The sequence below is a fragment of the Poecilia reticulata genome, chromosome 14 (genome assembly GCF_904066995.2).
Source record: "Poecilia reticulata chromosome 14, P_reticulata-male-v2, whole genome shotgun sequence".
NCBI lineage: Eukaryota > Metazoa > Chordata > Actinopteri > Cyprinodontiformes > Poeciliidae > Poecilia > Poecilia reticulata.
In genome coordinates, this window is record NC_088843.1 from 18,833,105 (window position 1) to 18,852,218 (window position 19,114).

Here is a 19,114-nt window from a genome sequence, read left to right on the forward strand (position 1 = left end):
GAGTGGGAGCGAGCAGCTTGCACATGAGATTGAATAACAGCGCTAAGACCCTCCTCTTGGCAGAGGAGCTCACTTTATTTTTCCACAGACTGTCTCCTACAGTACTGTCACATCATAGTGACACTTTCAACAAATATGTAAAGTATTTTTTTAATAAAAGGTGCATACTAATTTTCATGTCGGTTCATCTCTAGCCCTTTGTTCCTTTTTCCCTCCTCTTTTACCCTTTACCACAATTAGGATGGTCTACCTGCCACCTTTAAAATGATTACATTCATACGGTACGACAAACACGTCATTTTTGGTTTTGCCAACAAATAGAGAAACATGGTAGCTTTTTAAAATATGGAAACAGTTCAATGTGCAAACTGTTGTAAAAGTATTGAAGGTACAGAGTTGGGCTTTGTGTCAAATGACCAAAACATCAGTAGAAAAGAGGATTTATAGGATAGTACTGAAGCCCCTCCTCTTTCTTGTTCACAATCTGGTCGTGTGTTTTTATTGGTCAGTCTGGTATCAGCTTACACTGGGAAACAGCAATGTCTTGTCTAACAGCAGCACACAGCTGTACACATCAGGGTTGGCCTACAGCCTGAGGACCTGCGTTGCAGTCCGTGTTTGTGCCAGTGAACTGAACTGTAAAAGTCTTTTTTTTTTTTTTTATGTCTTACTTTCCATCGGCAGGAACACCGTTAGACCTGCAAGTGTCCTACAGAGCCTTTTTTTCTTCTTTTTGGCCGTGACTGTACGTCATCCTCTTGTAGCACAGCAACTTTAATCATTCACAGCAGGCAACCAGAAGAACTACTTAGTTTGTTGTTTTACACTAGCACACAGGTAGTGGACGAGAAACTCAATGTGGATGCAGAGAATAATAATTATTTTGCGGGGAGGATGGACATAAACAAGACATTGTTTTTTTCTGTTGTTTTGTTTTTTTCGGAGTTGAACAAATAGCCATACCATCATCTAAATTTCCTTGTAGATGGAAAAAAGTACAGGCGGAATCATTGTTGGAGTCCACAAAGTCAGTCTTCCAGGCCACTAATGGAGCCGCTTCAGGCTATGCATCAATATGACATCCCAGATTACAATCTTTAGAGTTTGGGAGCACTTTAGGTACTTTCAGAGCAGGGAGAACGGAGCGAGAACTGGCCGAAAAAGCACTGAGTCATTATAATAACAATTGCGGAGATGGGTGGAGCCGTGCAGTGATATAGCCTGACAGAAATTACTTAAGTATACCCAGGGGGGACTTGTCGTGAGGCTGTGGGGCTTAATAGGGATTTTGCTGTGACTGTATTGAACCTAATAGCACCTTGTGTTTAACTTGGCGTCATAGTATTATTATATTGATTCGTAGTTCAAAGTTCAGGACCGTTTTAGCTTTTGAGAAGTTTGGAGATTCAGTTGATTTCTGTCCCTTTGTAGACTTCAAAAGGCGATAAAAGTGTGTAAAAGCTGGCTAACAATACGCTGAATTCTTCATAAAGTTGTAAGTACAGATGCTTGTTTCAGGATTTTTTTTTGTGTGTCAGAAACCGTATCTTCATCTCTACAACTTTACAAGGAAAGCAGTTATAGAAAATGGATTGACACAGTTCCTTTATTTGAGATTCGGCATTTGTCAACACAAAGCTAAACTCCATGTGCAAGAAGGAAGTTAAAACACTACTGTGCAGCAATACTACATGATCTACATTAGTGTGATGATTGTGGAGGATTTGCTTCCCTCACTAATCCAGACACTTCTCCATCTTGACAGCAGCAGATATTCTGTCCCCAACGGACCCTTGTTTTGCGGTTCCACTTTGGGGATATCCTGGTTAAAAAAGCGTAACTCTTCTGCAGTGTTGTGGTACTCGATATTGGTCTTGGTCTCGAGACCATTTTTTGATGGTCTCGGACTCGACCGCATTTGGTCTCGGTCTTGTCTCGGGCGCTGAGGACTCTGCATTTTATTTCAAGACCAGTCGAGACCGCAACTGTGAAAATGTCACTAAACGTACAGCATACTGTCCAGTTTATTTGTTAACATCTTTGTTTTCAGTGGATGCAAAACGCACCGATTAAAATCCAAGCAATTACGTGTTTCTGTTACTCCCCCTCCCCACCTTTCACTCACACGCGGCTCTCCAGGACATGCGTAGTAGTTTTCTCTCAGTGGCAGAAAATGTCTGTCTAATCGTCAGTAATATAATAGCGCTGCATAAATCATAAGAAATCCGATGGCCACAGCTAACCCAACATCGCTTCGCTTTCACAGGCGGTGGGGACTACGTCTTAACATTTTTCGTCACTTAGAAAATTAGCTCAAAGAAGGTAAGCTCCGTTGACATGATGTTAGCAAAGCTAGCTGTATAGAGACGCAAGCATTTGTGATGAAAAAAAGTCACTCAATGCCTGAATTATTGTGCGGAGGTGTTGACTGACTTGTCGCATATATGGGACAACGCTGTGTCCAAAAGTCTGCAATATAGTGATGTGACATTCAGAAACAGTCGATTCTTCTCCACGGCTCTTTACTTATTAGATAGCACTGGAGTGTCACTCACTGAGAGCCGTCGTTCTATCAGATTACCATATGCTGTCAGAATAGCATACATGCAGTGAGTACCATGCCTGTGCATGCGCATTGAGAAGTCCGACCGTCAGAGGAGTTGTCAGTTCAGCATACGCAACAAGTGATGACAAAAATAAGTCATTAAATTTTATTAGTTTATAATATGACATAATATGATAACTAGATAGCTATACATGCGTTGACGTGGTTTCAAAGTGTATTTAAAGCAGGGTCTAGCTACAGCTGCAGTCAACTATAACACACGCCCGTGTAAAACTCAATAACCCACTTAACCGCTAAGTCAGGATGCCATATAACTGTTAATAACAAAGTGTATGATGATCTACGTCACGATTCTATGTTGCTGATTAAATAAAATTATATGGTAATGACAGCGTATGCATGTCTGAGCTAAGCGCATGACTATCTGACAACGTATGCTGATCTGACAGAACACCGTGAGTTCGTGCTAAGCATATGACGATCTGACTTGACAGAGCACCCATTCTTTGTTCTTGTAATACTCTGTGTACACTGCATCATTATTTTATTTAATTATGTACGTTGATATTTAAATTAACAAATAACTAAAACTCAAGAACGAAAGAGCACGCACAGAATGCACATTGCTCTTTGATTGTTTTTGTTCATAGTGGCAGCTGTAATGTCTGCCATGGTGTCAGACTACCTGCCTTCATGTACCGGGAGAGAGGGTGAAAACAGTCAAGGTGAGCGCCTTCTGTTTGGTTACTTCTTGCTTGTTGCTCCTTGGTCAGTGTTCATAGTTGAACGTTATTTACCGTCAGGGCATTACCTCAATTGCTATGTTTAATGGTGCAGACAGTGATTGTTTCTTACATGAACAATATGGGCAAATGCCCAGGGCGTTATCGTTTTAGTGATGGCAGAGACCATCACACGTTGTAGCACAGAGATGGAATATTTAATATTGGTAAAATTATTAAGCATTTAATATCTAGGTGTTTTTATGGGAATATGGATCTTTCAGATCATTTTGAGAAGCAATTTCGATCATATTTTACATATTGTGTCATGTAGCGCGGGGCGCGCTGGTCTTGGTCTTGACTCGGTCTCGACTTCCCTCGGTCTTGACTTGGTCTCGGGTTAGGTGGTCTTGAACACAACACTGCTCTTCTGACCATCCATCTCCTGAAACATTGTTTTATCATGAGATTCTAATCATTTATCTAACTTGACATACGGACCTCCAGTCTTGAACAAACCCCCGTTTAGCTCTTACTGATAATGTATTAATTTGGGACGAACCATGTAGTAATGTGGCTTTAGATGCAGTTTTTGAAAAAAGAAAAAAGGGATTCACAATATCAGCATTAACATCGGCATCAGCCGATGTTGGTCTTTTTTTTTAAGCATATCTGTATCGGTCGAATGAATAAAACTTGTCCAATTTTAACAACTGATATTGATTTCTGCCTCTCCATTTGTGTTTCTGGAGAGCTTTGATTATGTGACAGTCATCCTGATTTTGCGCTGGATTGTGGGACGTTTAAATGACATATCAAGGATTAAAATTGGCAAAGTTAGCATTGTGGTTGTTTTTCACATGTCAAAAGGTTAGAGAAATATATAAAATTCTGGCAAAAATAGCAATACTGGTGTCTGATTTCGATATCAGCTTCGTTTCAGTGCATCCCTACTTCGATCTGCATGTTGTAAAACTTAATAAATAGTGCTTTCTGCAGCCTTCTACGGCCTGCTCTTCACAGAACAGGTCACATGACTTGGACAGGCCAGGAACTACACCAGTCTCTTTTAATGTGAAGAACAGAAAGACGATCATCTACAATCTGTGAAAATTAAATTATACTCATTTTTGAAAATCAGTCACATAAACCATGTCTGTACAACCCCCTTTGACTGGCAAAATCATACAGACTAGACTACAAACAGATGTTGGTATTGTTGGAATTAGAATCAGATATCCACCTGGTGTTGTTTTATGTATTTAAAAAAATTAATAAACTGTACTTTTTGACCATGAGGACTTTTCTCATATCTAAATTTACTGTATGTGTCTCAAAGTACTAAATTAATACCTGAAACAGATTTTGATGTGTTTTGACGCATCCTTTCTCTTTAAAATAAGGAGCTGGTAGCAGAGAAATGCTTTACTGTGAGGACCTGGCTAATTTGAAAGTACACCTGGCCCCACAAAACCTTTCCACTATATTCTCGGAAAAACTGCGATGCATTTGAATCTCAAAGCCACCTTCTAAAATAGTTCTGCAAAATGGCCAAAAAAAAACCAAGACTGCTAATTAAGCCACCTCAGCACAAGTTGCCCACTGGAGCCATCCATGTCTGCACTCGTATAACAGTGGCATTACAGAGGTTTTTTTTTCTACACATAATTACTTTTTCAGCATAACCGTTTGTTTACGTTTCTCTCAAAGTGAAGGGAGTGTAATGTCTGATGAAAATTAAGATCTTGACTTTACTTTGATAGGTGATTGTTGTATAAACAAGACTGGACTACAGGACTGGATAGGTGTACCTTCGAAGCGATAAAGTGATGGGTTTCTAGCTGCAGCGTGATGAAAGCTGTATTCTTCTTCCACAGTCCTAACAAACTTAGTGACGGTGTGTGGGTTCGATGTCGGACAGGGACGCGGGTTCTACTCGGAGCAGTCGCCGGGGGAAAATGGGGTAGAGGAGCATGTGTGTCTAGCCTGGGTGACATCTAGCCTAAGTCCCCATGAAGTGTACTTTCTACTCAGACGGGATTTGCTGGATAAGTGTCCCTAACTCCGGTGACGCAATCCTTTTGAACACTGACCACTCAAAGCTGGATTTGAAGCTCCAGTGAACCCTGTTGAACTTTGACATTTAGAGGTACTGTTAAGTAGGAGGGAAAATAGATTCCCACTTTTTTTTTCTCTAAAGAATCTCCTAACTGTAAATAAAACTGCCATGATTTGGGTAAAGGATTATTAAATACTGCTACTCTCTTTTTTTTTTAATTGTCTGATAATCTTTGATAAAATGAAATAATGTATTTATTCTTACTATTATACAGTGGAACCCTGTCTATTAGCGGTTCAGCGGTTTGGGTTGTTCTCTAAATTATTCACAGAAAACAAATAATTTCTCCATATAGTGGCTGGCAGTTCCAAGGCAGCCAATCCAGAAAATAACCAAAATAATTATGTAATAATAGTCAGCGAGACGGCAATGTGCAGCAACATGTGGAGGAGGGGCAGCTGTGTCTTACTCTACGATCCATACTGACTCCCATCACGCTGATCTCATTAACAGAACTTTAAACCTCAGGATGATGGGATGATTATAAAGCTGTCAGTGATTTTGTAACCATAACTTTTTTTTTTTAAACCGCAACATCATTAATCAGCCCGTGCCTTGTGCTAATTAACATTATTATAAGCATATAAACTCCCAATGAGTCATGATGGAAAGCCTTGGTCCTTTCATCCAGCCATTCCTCACAAAAGCAACGGTGATGACTTTTGCTGACACCATCACGTTTCTCAGAGTTGCGTAAGATTACATGGTTAACGGTTAGTTGTGCCAGGCCCATGCATCACCCAGCTGGCATGCCACCATTTCGACTCTTCCCTTTGATTAAACGCAAAGGCATTTAGACTAAACAATCAATGCGTACAGGCTTGAGTCCTGAATTGCTCAGGTATAAATCTTCCTGCTGCCTGGCGTGGATTCGCCTCTGTATCATTTTTGCTGATTACTCTTCCCATTACTCAAAACAGATGTGTTTGCCGGTGATGAATGGTCCAATTATGGAATATTTGTCACCCATTTGATACCTGCTGTTAGTGTGTGTCTATACATAAAAAAAGGGATTGTTGGACGTTAGGATGGGGAAGTTTTGTGTCTGTGTCCACGATTCTCTCAGAAAATAGCAGATCTTTGACGAAAGCAGAACGCTGTTCTGCTTTGGGATCAGAGCGGTGTGGCCCGGACCTTTTATATGACTGCTGTAACCTCAGAAGTCCCTGTTCTCATAGCTCACACATAGCAGTCATACATGTCCACACTGTAGCTGACCCTGTCCAACTGCTCCAAATACACACCAGAAACATACACACACCCTCACAGCTGAAAGGATTCCTGTACACACCCCCTTCTCCCACCTCACACCCCCCACCCCTTCCACGTCTGTGGACAGTGGGCTGATTCTGCAGCTTCCCTCCTTCTCTCCTGCTCTGCTGTACCAAGCTGTGTGTGTGTGCGTGTGTGTGTGACAGCTGCCTAATTGGGCATTCTCCCCTCGTCGGAGCGGCTGCCTCTCCCCCCACTCCTCCAGCCCGGGCCAGGGCTGCTGACGAATGGCAGCGGATTACAGATGAGGACACGGTGACCCGCCTGACCTTGCTGCACAGCCGCTGGGGGGGTGGGGTAGGGGTATGGATGGAGGGAGGGAGATGGAGAGAGAGAGAGGAGTCCATGGGGGTTGGAGGGGCGGATGGGGTACTGGTACTGCAGAAAGGCGGGGGAGCAGAGGGAACGATTGGTTGATGCCTCCAGGTCAGGGAAGGGATAAGGTCAAGTAAAGGTGGGCAAAAATTTTTGGAATGAAGGTGGTTAGGTAGACATGAGAAGGATCAGACATTTAAATGACAAATGCCACATGACAATACCCCCCATGCCTCTCCCTCCCTCAAGTGAACCCAAGTCAGTGTGTCAAGGGCACGAGCCCCCACTGCGGCATTCCCCCCACCGCGCTCTTCTCTCTTCTCATGTTTATTTCTTCCCTTCTCCTCCTCTTCCTCTGCGCCTCCTCTCTTCTTCTCTACTTCTTTTATGCGCCTTTCAGACGAGCAGCTTCTGTGTGACTGCTGGCTCGCCTCCACACGCCCACGGGCCGCGATGTGCTCGGTCAAAAGGAGGCAGCAGGTCCTTGAGTGTGGTGAATTTTAATTCCTTTCAGCACTATAGATATTTCCATGCCCCCGCTCTCCCTTCTCTCCCCTTCACCCCCTTCCCTTACCATCATCACCACCTTCTTCCTGCTGCGCGTTTGAGACTGCCAAGGTGAGGTTGTGTCCTCTTGTTAAGAGCGATTAATGGTACTCGTTATGTACATAATGAAATATCCCTGCTGATGCATTGGGTGGCGTTGTTTCCTGCTGCTGCGGGTGAGTACGAGTATTTCTGTATGTATGCAGAAGGTTCGGCCATCATAGGATTCTTAAGGGATGAGAAAATTTCACACGTTATTACTAATAATGGCACATTTTAAAACTCAAAATGGATAATTACGATTCTAACATTTATTTCTTCCGTTTCGACCTTTTCTTCCGTGATTCCTCAAATCACTCGATTACATAAAGTCCTTCTGGGAATCCCGGAAAATCTCTGATTGGATCCTTTACAACCTAGAATATCAAGGAGGAGCTCAGTGCCCTGAAATTTAGGTGAAGTCAGAGAAAGTCTGAGAATAAACAAAAGCCTTTAAAGTTGGTGCTGCACACATCCTGACTGCTCATCTCTGGACAGAATTACTTAAAACCAAAGTGACTCTCTAGCTTTTTTGTAGAAAGGATATTTCCTTGGAAGGGTTTCTGGTTTATAATAAACAGATTGACTGTAGATGGTGGAAACAGGATGTGCACAAGTATGTCTGTGTCCTCTTGTTCTAAGGGAAAGCATATGCTTTTAGGGGTTTTTAAGTAGAAAAGGATGGAAACACCTGGTCAAGCATAGATTCGATTACCTGAATTACTTGAGTATTTGTGGGATTCCTACACCCCCTTATTTAACAGTTTTCCAAGTCTGGAAACACAGAAAAAATTAAGTTAGCATTGTGAAAAAGTTTGACTTTCCAGACTGCCTATTCTCATTCCGACATGGGAAGCGGAAAAGTCAGGATGTCTGGAAATATAAAATGTTTGTTTTTTTTTCCACTGAGCACCTTTAGTTTTGGGTTGCCACACCACAAATTAGATTTCTTTTCTAATTGATTAATCATTTTGGTATTTTTTTCACTCTCAAATGAAAAAGGACATTTTTGGCTTTTTAAATCCTTTTACTGATGGGTTTTAAAACAAACACAACCCTTTCACACCTGAAAGAGTTAATGGAGATTTTGAGGCTTCAGTGTAAACGGGCTAAACAAGGTTTTCTTTAGATGTAAAATCATCATTTTTTATGAGAAAATATTAGAAAATAAATCACAAAGTGAGATGTAAAGGATCTGAATTTAATCTTGTATAATCTCATCAAGTTTTTGATAATTTTTAGTGTAGACTTTTAACTGATCCAAGTTTGTCAAGATGCCAAAGAATAGTGAAATGGCCCTTTCTCACACTGGCGAATGATAAGCCACCACAATCACTTTGTTTCATCATATAATGAAAAAAGTATGTAATAATGCCAACTATGGCATTTTTTTACTTCATTATGTTATAGAAAAAAATCTTGACTCTGGAAAATGACATTTTGAAATGGAAGTACTTTAAGAACCTGCTATTCAGATTATTTATGTATTTGTTTGCTGTGCTCCTACCATTGACTGAAAGAACAAACCTCTACATTTAGAAGTAGTTTTTAAGTGCAAATTATTAAACTTTTAAATGGTTTTGCAGTATATAAAGTAACACACGTGAAACAATACAATATTAGCTGGTTAATCAGTCAAGCTATCAACAGACTTGAAGCTCCTAATTTCCCAAACGACATAACCTGTGATGGAGAAAGATGGAGCTCCTGTATTTTCCTCACCATCACTGATTTATGTGCTCAGAAATATTTAAATACCTCTGGTCACCGAAATGTTTTCTCAGAGAGCTCATTATAAGGCAGGAAATGTGCCACATCAGTTTTAACTTTACTGTTAGAAACTAGGGATCAGCCCCGAAATCTGGGTGTGGTGAAGGACTCAGTCTCTGAACCTTCAGAGACACTTAACCCACCTGTTTAGAGTTGCCTTTGATTAATAGCAAGTGGAACATTGATCAACATATTTGATGTGCACTTGCACAGTAATTTTGATGATGGCATTTTACATATTGTAATGTTTATTGCTTGTTTCATAATCGATGACTGTATGATGTTTTTATGATGTAAAGCATTTTGAACTTTCTTGTCGCTGAAATGTGCTACACGCATAAACTCAACTTGGGACGGAAAATATGTTGAAACTGTAACCGTCTGATGTTGGTATGCCACGATACCTGGACCTGGCCCACGTCTTCTACTAACAGAAACTTTGCACTGACTCAAAAACAGAGTCTCTGTGTGTTCATAAAAATAAAAATAGCATTAAGGAAGTTTTGTTTCAGCTTCTACAGTGTGTTTGATATGTAGCAGAGGCCCCCTCCTCACCCGCACACAAAACACACCTCGTGAGCCATCTCTCCAAATGAAACCCGAACGGGAATTAAGACCCCGTCAACTCCCAGTCAAGTTTGTTCCTGTTTCCCTCTTTAGATGCTCGCAACACTGCAGCTCCCCTGCGTGACGTGTTCAGAGCTATAGAGATGGGTGGCTCACCACCGAGTCCCATTCTGACTGGCGGAGTAAATTTAGATCTAATCTCCTTGCGCGCGAGTGTGTTTGTGCTTGTGTTCCTTTTGTAGCCCGAGAATGTTCACCTAACAGCAGCTTTTAAGTTGACCTTGTTGTGCTGTTTGCTCGTCCACGGCTCCTGTGTACATGCGCGTTTTCTAGGACAAGACGGTGCCGCCTTCCCCGTTGGGTTTTCATTTAGATCTTGTGCGAGTGCGTTCGCCCGCGCCAGCTTGTGTGCGTGTGTGCGAGAGCCAAACGCCATTCAGTGCCTGAGTCAAGCTGTGCAAGCTCTTTTAATCCCACGCCCCACTGCACGTAGGCTTGATTAGTGGCAGCAGTTATCTGTGCAGAAGACAGTCCGCCCTCCTTTAGCATTTGGTCAGGTCTGGGGCACTTGGAGAAGGGGGTGTCAAGTCATGAGAAAGGTGAACGAGAAGGGGGAATGGGGGCAGCAGAGGGTGGTGGGATGCCTCATTAGTATTCTCAAGGAGCGCTTCTGCCAGCAGAGCAAATTGATTACTGCATTTTACCTGTATCAGCCTCCATGGCTAAGGATGACAAGGTACGGGAGCGTGATGTGTGTCCGCATTCACCTCCCAACCTGCAGCACAAAAGGTGTGTTAGCATCTGCCTTTGGTGTAGCTTGTTCTGATTCTCTCCTGAGCACTTTTTCCCCCCGTTTACCATCTGATAGAGTTCTCCCTGTCTTCTTGATCTTCTTCATTACGGCAAAATGACTGTGGAAGTTGGGTGCTGCCCTCGTCCATCTGTCTCTGTCTGATTTAATGGTCAGTGGCTGACCGAGAGAGGGAAGACTCATTTCCTGTAATCCTTGGCCCCATGCTCGTCTGCATCTCAGACAATTAGTGGGTTTCTCTTGGTTACGGAAAATGCAACCTGATCAGTTTCGTCGACCCTTGAACCAAGTTCATGGTGTCCACCAAAACACGCCGAAAAGCAAAGGAGTTTTTACTCCAGAGCTCTGCCAGTTTTCATTCTTCCTACTCAGTTGGGGACTGATTGCACCTGGGCTGCCAGGTGAAGGCAGTTAATGACAATTAATGTCTGCTTAGATGGAAAACCAGACGTACTGTGAGTAATGACGAGCAGAAGGGACAGCCACTTACTTGTGTGCCCGTGTTCATCAGCACTTCTACTTTTCTCACCTTTAACTAAAGCAGCTATGTCACAGAGGACAGTTTCTTCTTCATTTTCATGCAGTCATTTTTCTCGTACCCATTTTGCATTGTTCAGGGTCACAGAGGCAGGGGAGCCTATCCTAGCTGTCCTGTGGTGAGAGGCAAGGTACGCCCTCAACAGGTCAACGATCCATCACAGGGATAAAGGAAACAAACACGCACACTCACACCTACAGTCGGTCTCATAATCCTCAGTTACCGTACATGCATGCAGCTATAACAGAATAGCTGTTATTGGACGGAAGACATTTGAGGTATACCGCAATTTGTACTTCTCTATAAGGACAACAGATATATCTGCACTAGGACTGTAGCCATTTAACATTTTTAATTCAGTATTCTGTGGAATAATTCCTTTTAATAATCAAGTAATTCAATAAACTGCTTTTCCGAAAATTCTATCTTAACTCCGCGGACTTACAAAGACACACACATCTCAGCCCACCACCTGCAATCTGTGTAGGCATTTATTCTTCACATATAGCAAACTGTGTCCAACCTGACCAGGGATGAGTTGCCAGGATGTCTACATGGCCAAATTTAAAGGCTTCTGTTTATTTTTGGGAAGTGCTGGAGTTTGAACAGATGTGTGTAGAGAGAGAATAACCTAATACTCAGTGTGTTGTGCCTGAAGGCAACAGTGTACGCTGACGATCTCAAACTGTAGCCCTGTGTTCTTTCTAAAATATTTCTTTGACGCTAAATTGATTGACAGACGAGCTCCTCATAGATATTCTGATCTGGACATGTAGAAGTCCACCAACTCTTGATTCCTTCCCCACAGCATGGACGGATTATTAAAACACGACTGAATTTCCTCTCCGAGCTTGAACCTCCGACTGTTCCATCTGTGGGGCAGTTTAAGAGATGTTTGTTTGACATTTAGTTTATGTATAATGCTACTCCAATGACAAAGACTGTGTCTAACAATGTTAGTGCTGAGTGTGTGCTTACATGGAATAAATGAAGCCGCAAGTTGGTCCTTTTTTTTCCCGCCCCTCAGCAACCGCATTCACACCAGAGTGTTGTCAGCGTGACCTTGTAGCATTTAGCATGGTGCCTTCACTGATCAGAAAATTAACAGATGTTTCAGCTTTTGATCAGGTTGAAATTTGTCTGATTGCAGTCAGCAGCTGATATCTTGGTGCAAATCTGGCAGAAACACTTTCACAGTTCACACCGCCTTTTAAGAGACTGATCTTTGATGCTTTTACTGCAAGATCTGTAGTGGAAAGAGAACTGTGTTCACTGTATTCAACTTTAAAATGGGGATGGGATTAGTCCAGTGTATGATGATAGGCTAATCACTTTGTTCACATGCCCAGTTAGGGCTGCTGTGATTTGTCGATGTCTTCAATGACGATGATTTTAATAGCAATTCTGTTGCCATGAAGTACATCGGTCAACACAATTTATTATTGTGATAAAATTCTTAAAGGTTACACTAGTTTAGTTACAAAGTACCGTGGGTGCGGTCAGTTCCTTCCCTGTTGTGTATGTACCTTTGATTCAGTCAGGAGTTTGGGTCCAATCATTGTATATGAATATGCAGCAAAATCCCTTTTTGGAAGGATTTTCACTACTACCTTTTATTTTACTTTCGGACTGTTGTTTTATATTGAGTAACAGTACCAACAAGATATTGATTTTATTTAATTGGGAGCAGCTGAGTAGCTTCTCCAAATGATACTTGAACTATGACCCCAAATCCTGAGGAGTTGAAAATGAGGCTTCATGAATGCAGAGCAGGACCAGAGATCAGAAAGACAAGGAGGAAGTTCAAACTGTCTATTAATCATCATTTGCCAGGATCATATTATTGAATGATATGAGTTACAACATTTAACTTCTCTTTAGGTTCAATATAAGCATTTTTTTAATTTAATTTAATTTAATTCAAATTTTTTATTTTTATTTTGGATCCAAAAAGTTGAATAGTAGTTTATGTGAAACTATGATGTTTAGAAGAATATTTCAGTTTCCTTTAAGTTAAAACTGGAGATATGAAGGTAAACTCTGACTTGGCCGATGGAAAGATGACTTGCTTCTTCTTTTTTTTTTTTTTTTTTTTACATGGACGCTCTAAAACTGAAACAATTTTTATTCTCACAAATAACCAAATCCAACTTCAGAGGTTCAGTCGGAAATGGCATACTGGGCTAGTTATCTGAGGAAAGTTCTGTTATTAGGAAAACCAACATGAATCCCTGGCCTTCATATTGTAGCTCACATGTTTGTGCTCCTTGTTATATGTAGGTACTGAACGTAATGTGTGAATTCACTGCAGCCTGCAGTGCATCAGTGGCAAATATGCAAATACCAGCAATAATTTATTCTTTTGTTTATTCGAGTTTTAATGTGAAAACACACCGATCTTTTATGTTGAGGTGGTATAACAGGTTGGGTCCATATGATTTTTGACAGTGCCCAGGTGCATTTATTAGTTCAGCATAATTAGTGAAGACATGCTCACAGTGGAAAAACACTAAGTATTAGACAGTCACGCATGCACTGCATAGCTAAAATCCATACAGAGAAAAACATACTTTTTAATAGGATTGTGATTTGATAATATTTCCAATTAAACATGCATATCTTTGTAGTTAGGGTTTTTTTTTTATTAAAGAGTAAAAATGCATGTTTACTTCAATCACAACTTGTAGTAGGCTATAAATTCAGTTATATTTCAGGAGGATTATAATTTGAGTGGTTAGCCCTTTAGATGTCCAACATTGCTAATTAGACATTCCCAGATTAATAAATATTTTGATCTTAGAATATCCAGCTGCAACTTAAGAGTCATGTTTACACCCTTTAAAAAAACTGCAAAGATTCTGCTTTTTTCCAATCTTTCTCCTCTTGAAACCATGTAGTTTGAATAGCGACATGATGATGTTTGTTGTGAATTACGGCTAAATTATTACTTCATCCTGTATGCGGAAAACCAAAGTAGTGTGACCTATCAGGCTATCTTGAGCAAGAGCCTGTTAGGTTATCTCAGTTCAGTCGGTTCTCTGAACCCTGGGTCAATGCTATCAGCGTATCTAACCAGTTGTACTTTCAAGACACTTTATGTTGGGGTTCTGATAGTGATCTGGATGGTTTGCAATGCATTTGATGTGGATCCCTTGTTTGAATTTCCGGGCTGAAGTTGAATCTACCGTTGCTGTGCCTCTGAGCTGCTGGAGCAGCAGGTCACGAAGCCGTTTCCACGACCTGCAGAACCTTCAGTTCTCTAATACGACCTACAACTCTGCTGTCACTTGCTGGTTCTGTGATCCTAACTTTACTCACAGGATGCAACAGGCTTGAGTTGTTGATTCTTGAAAGTCTCATTACAAAACCGCCCTGTGCAACGTTCAGTCAATATGTATATAAGTCTATGTTCATTGTTATTCTGCCTGGTGTTAGTGGGAAATGGATGGTAGCTCTAATGATGGCCGTGTCAACTCATTTTACCAGCAAATCTTTTATTTATAACCTAATGAAAATCTAGTGGTGGTGGAAGAGTGAAAATCTGGGACAGTTGATTTAAAAAATATAAGTATTTTTTGAAAGTGATGAATATGATGGAGCATCAGTCCCTTACTTACCATGTTGCTAAGTGCAACACTGTAGCTTTACTTGTGTTGATGAAATGTGCACATTTTTAGCTAAATAAAGCCTGTATTGACTAATTTGTATAATCTTTCATTTGTTAGGGTACATAACTGGTCTCCAATACTATCATACTGGCCCTGTTGGGAAACTAAATTCTGCTTCCAAAATTAGTGCGCATTTTGGTAAAAGAGAAAGTTGAATTCTGACTTTTGGTATACTTGTAAATGAAACGAAACTGGTTGAATAAAATGACTCTTAATTTAAAGTTGTTTTAATTCTATGCTTGATACCAATCTATGTCATTTAAGTAAAGTAGATATCAAGTTTTCATGGGGTTTAGGGACCACGGCCACCTGTGCGTAGCTATAATCTGCAAATGCTTGAGACCCCCTCTAACACTTATAACTGCCTATTGTAATAGTTAATATACTAAATACACCTTAAATACACAGCGGAAACTGTCTTAGCATACAGAAGCTAATATCTACACTCTTCCTTATCTCTGCTCTTGTGATCAGCTGACTTGACAGTTCTTTTTCTCTAAACATGCCAACATTCAGGGAAAACAAACTCCTTTAAAAAAAAAAAGTCCATGAACTGTAATAAATTTTACATGCTGAGAATGCATAAAGATTGAACAAATTTCTTTTTTTTTTCTTTTTCAGAAAATAGTCTTGGAAATTGTAGTGACACGCCACACTGGAGCAGACCGAGTCACAAGCTGCAGCCACCAAAAGGTATCAAGAGTTAAAAATTAGACAGGGACTATGATCATCACTACTTGTTTACTATTATCAATTTACTCTTTCATATATAGATTCCAGTCCACCTGACATGGCTTTGGTTTGTCTCATGTTTTGGTCTGCATTGGTGATGATTTGAAGAAAACGGCAATAATAATACTGCAAAGGAGTTCACTTTCCATGCTTATGAACCGAGACAAGTTGAATGGTCCAAGTAAATGGCCTGGAGAAACTACATCTGTAACTTCGTACCTGTAGAAAAACATCAGAGTAGAGATCAGCATATCCCCACACAATGCAGTTTACAGATTCACGGTGCAAACTTAATTTAAAAGTTATGGTGACTGAGTTAGATGATGACACTGTGGAGATAATGACGTCTGGAGCAGAACCTTCCTCTGTTTGAGCACCAGAACAGGCACCAGGTCTCCTGGTTATTGGCATGAACTAAGTTCTGTTAAATAGAGCAGTGCTGCTTGAAAGAGACTCTCCATTAAAAAGTTAAAACACAGTTGTCATGTGCTTTATTGGGTCAAAAGTGCATAATTGTTCCAAAAGATCCATTTAATTGTTTAACTTTGAAGCAGGCTGTGTTCTAGATGACAGGCGGGAAGGTACAGCCACTGTGTTTTTGATGATTCTAATGGAATATTCCCTCACATATCATGGTGCCCTGTAATATAATACTCCAATCCCACCCAAAGCAAGCATTAGGATGATTTAAACCAGAAAGTAGGTCAATGAGAGCATTATGAAAGGCAAAATGATAGCAGAGATACGTCGTCCTCTCTTTCCATCACTTAGACATCCAGCGCAGCTCGGCTATAACACTCCCAAACCATCCCGAGTTACCCTCAGTAAAAAGAAAAGAGCAGCACTCTCTTTAACCCAATAAAGCCAGACATCTTGCTGACTCACAGCAATGGCCTCCTTAGGAGCCATGCCAGGGATATTATGGAAATGATTCATTAAAGGCCAAGGTTTTTTAGCTGGTTTTATCCAGCTTTCAGGGCAGCCTGACAGTGGGACATTTGATCTCAATTGCAAAGTGGCCCATTTCCCTCAGACATCACCACTGCAGTCAGTTTCAAGGGCCCAACTCTGCCTTTTAGCATGCTGGCCACGGGGCAATCAGCTGTTCCTATTTGCAGGCCCGTGTTTACAGATGGAAAATGCATGTTGTTTTGGGAGGGAAATGAGCGCCATTTCAGACTTGCGATGCAAGCATAAGATTACCTCAGAGCCCTGGTAGAAATGGATCAGGTGTGGACTGATGGCAGCCACGGCTCATTAGGAGGGAATGTGTGTGTGTGCGTGTATGTGTGTGTGTGCGTGCGTGTGTGTGTGTGTGCGTGCGTGCGTGCGTGCGTGTGTGCGTGCGTGTGTGCGTTTAATTGATGCACTAATTCTCAACCACTCAGGAAATGGCCCTTGGGTGGGTCTTCCAAATGGCACACAAATATTTACTATGGACGCAAACATCTTTGGAAGCCCATCTACTCTGACCTGTTTAGGCATGTAGAGCGCGGTGAAAGTGTGTCCAGGTCTGTGATACAGCGCAGTGATATCATCTCTCCATCCTCCGCCGCTCAGCTGGCCGCTCAAACGGTTAGATGACTCATCAGCGTGGATGAATTCCTTCAAGCTCTCCCTTCTCTCAACCTCAAGAACTCCTTGTACTGATGAGTTCAGATGAGGTTAAAATCCGCCCCCGCGCTTTTCATGCTAGGCCAGATTCAGGCCAAGAACATTCGCAGTCAGGTCCTCTTTTAGGCCAAAGTCTTAAACGATAGAAACTAGTCATCAAACCCCGTCAAAGGATTCTGTTGGTTTTTTTTTTCTTTTTTCTTTTTTCAGTAGATAGCCCAGGCTATCTCGACTTCTCAGCTCTGATGTATCACATTTCCGTTGTGATGCTGTACATCCATCTGTTTCAATGTGCGCACATGGGTGTGTGTGTGTGTGTGTGTGTGTGTGTGTGTGTGTGTGTGTGTGTGTGTGTGTGTGTGAAGCATCTTGTTTAGTCAGTGTGTCTAAAGGAAATGGGTCACAGCGCCCTAGTTCTCATTGTGTGGGCATGCATGTTTCAGCGTATTCCCTTTCAGGTGTTGTTTTGTCCCAATTGACTTATCTGCAGAAACATTTACTTGCTCCGGCTCCCCTGCTGTTCGGTGGCATGTTGCTCTCTTGTTTACCTTTTCTCAAGGTTGAACAAGAGCTTCTAATTCCACCTTCCCGTCACTCGCGTGCATACACAACGCGCTCGCGGAGGTCTTGGAGCAGCCGCATTTGGTCCGGCAGCTTATGTTTTGCCTTATTTAATCATGTCAGGCCATATTGAATTTACAAATAGCGGTCACGCCGCATGTGTAAGGGAGCTACCCTGTTGAGTGTGTGCAGCGGTGCTAGGCTGCAGATTACATGATATAATAGTGTTTAGGCATTGCCTCCCCTTTTTAAATTCCTTTAACCTTGACTCCCCTTAAATGCAGGGAGAACACATCTGCCAGGCTGGTGTCAGACATTAGGAAGACACACCGCTCAGGCAGCATTGTCACTTTTTATTAACGCCCAGAGCTTTGCATGGACACCAGCTGTTGCATCAAGTGGAGGAGTCTTGGCGGGATGAATGACCTTGACTTTGTCTGCTGCTGCTTCGGCTCTAACCCCCACTTAATTCTTTTGTTTGCTCTCATACATTTTAAATGGATTACCACTCTTGACATTGAAGGTCATTTAGCAACTAAGTTCTTGTGTGATTAAAGAAGAGTGTTAGCAGCAGGTGTGGTCATGCTTATATTGGCTAGGAAAGGTGGCAAAACTTTTAAAGAGTCTCTGGTGAGTGTGACTCCAGTCCGAAAGATGATCAAACACAATCTTAAAAATCTGACATCCTTCCACGTTAGGATTTAATCAGAATCTCACTATTCCCTGGGAAGACACCTATTTTTATATCTCTTTTTGTTGGCTGCCCCTTTCAGAGTGACACCCTGGGCGGTGAGTCATATTGCTCACATCGAAAAGTGTCACTGAATGTCATGGATGAGTTTCACCATGACACTCTAACCGTATGTTAACCTTTAGTAAATGTGAACATCATCTAATTTCTGCTAAAACAGAACAGCAGCAGTTTGTTCCACTTCTGAAGATGTAATTTAAAGCGTATTTATTAGCATATTTTTGTATTAATAGTTCCTACATTTATTTGATATTTTGATTATCTTATCTGAACAACAGGAGACGTATTGACTGGAAAAAGTAATTGCTAATTTTAGTAATAGTTTTTAGTAAATCTGCTAATTGAGCAGAATGTTGAAACTTTATGCTGTCTATAGAATATGAAAGACCTAACAAGCTAATATTATCGAGTTAATTTTGATTACTTGATTACATAGATTTTGGCATTTTAAACCATTTTAAAATAGTCTGGAGTCTGAACCTTTGTGTTCCTGGTGCAGCCATAAATCTGCCACACAAGCAAA

The 19,114-nt window shown here is 41.3% G+C and overlaps 1 protein-coding gene across 2 annotated transcripts in view; it reads left to right on the forward strand.

The window, feature by feature from the left end:
* The window catches only part of nrip1b (nuclear receptor interacting protein 1b), a 59,459-nt gene that overhangs the window by 27,233 nt on the left and 13,112 nt on the right, over positions 1–19,114 (forward strand). Inside the window, exon 2 of one of the 2 annotated variants that reach the window (XM_008428284.3) lies at positions 15,555–15,626. The exons of the other annotated variant lie outside the window; for it this stretch is intronic. The gene's annotated coding sequence lies outside the window, so the exon portion shown is untranslated. The remainder of the gene's footprint in view (positions 1–15,554; positions 15,627–19,114) is intronic. 2 annotated transcript variants of the gene reach the window in all.